Consider the following 1,603-nt stretch of genomic DNA (forward strand, 5'->3'; position numbering starts at 1 on the left):
GCCTCATCTGAGAGGTGTTTTCACACACACACACACACACACACACACACACGTATATATGTATGTATGTGTATGTATAACTGATCCATCAAACTGCACACTTAAAACTTGTGTATGTTTCATCTCAATAAAAAATAAATCAGAAAATACTATATATTTGTCGTTTATCTTTGGCTGATACCCTCCCCACGGCATTTCTTTAGGTAGAGAACGAGGGCCAAATTCACGCACACAAAGGTGGCAGAGGGTAGAGTGAACTGACATCCTAGACACTGAAAAGCACAAACATGCACCTTTGCGTGCGTGTCCTCAGAATTTCAGTTTTACAAACCACTACCATGCTGTCTCTCAATTTCAGACCATCATTTATGCTGTTTTTTCTGCCTGAAATGTGCTTTCTTCTCTCTTGACTTGGTTACTCATCTTCTGTGTCTCTTTGCTTGCTCTGGAAAGTCCTTCCAGAACCCTATGTCTGAATTAGGAGACTCCCTTTAAAAAATTTATTATTGAGGGATAATTGACATACAGTTGTCTATTAGCTTCAGGTGTACAACATACTGATATTCAGGTGTACAACTCAATACATTCCTCAGTACCTACCTTGATAAGTGTAGTCACCATCTGCCACCATACATTGTTACAATATTATTGACTATATTTCCTGTGCTGTTCTTTTCATCTCTGTGACGTATTTTATAACTGGATATTTGTACACCTTGATCCCCTTCCTTTTGAGTTTGGAGCCTCTTGTGCTCCCATGACACTCTTTTCCAACTATTACATATCCCTGGCGCTCCATAGTACAGTTCCCTTCTTACTTGTTTGTCCCCCAGGTAACCTGTAAGTTCCTGAAGAGGTAGCTGAGTGACTGAAGGTTGTATCTCTGATACTTGATACAGTGCCTGGTAGGTATTCACTAATGATTTGTTGAATGATTGAATGGATGCAGAACAAATTGGACCTGTTAATCATCCATGGAAAGATCATACCTTGTACCTGATTCCAGTAGGATGGCTCAATGGATTCGAGACAACCCAGACCACTTTTTCTCACCTACTTCTCACGTTGATGAGAGTTACTGTTTTCTTGGGCATTACTGAGCATGCCTCCAACACACGGCACATCACCTTATGGTTGTAAAGAAAGGAGATGAGGACCTGGGCTAAATCTCAGTTCTAAAAGGCTTTAAACAGACCAAGAGGGGGCAAGATGGCGGAGAAGTAAGGAGCTCCGTACTTGCACTCGCGCCCATACATCACACAGAAAAGATCTGAAGCCATTGGAAACCTTACAAAACCTGAGAGATTGGGAGAAAAAGGACGCAGAATCCACTGAGAGAGACTTCTAATGTGAGTGTGAACCAGGGAAGATAAAATCTGGCCGGGATCGGAGACTCCAGGGTGGGAGGCGATCCCCCTCTACCCTTACGGGGAGTGAGAGGGGAAAAGGAGAGAGTCCGAAACAGAAAAACCTCCGCTCGGGGGGGATAAAACCTCCACTTGGTGCATAGAAAGACAGTACTTGCCAAATACCTGCACACCGGGTCCCCTCACGCCAACTGGTCCTGGGGGGAGCTGAGCACACAAACTGCTTCTTTGTGCTG

This window comes from Crocuta crocuta, unplaced genomic scaffold (genome assembly GCF_008692635.1).
Source record: "Crocuta crocuta isolate KB4526 unplaced genomic scaffold, BGI_CrCroc_1.0 scaffold112, whole genome shotgun sequence".
Classification (NCBI taxonomy): Eukaryota; Metazoa; Chordata; class Mammalia; order Carnivora; family Hyaenidae; genus Crocuta; species Crocuta crocuta.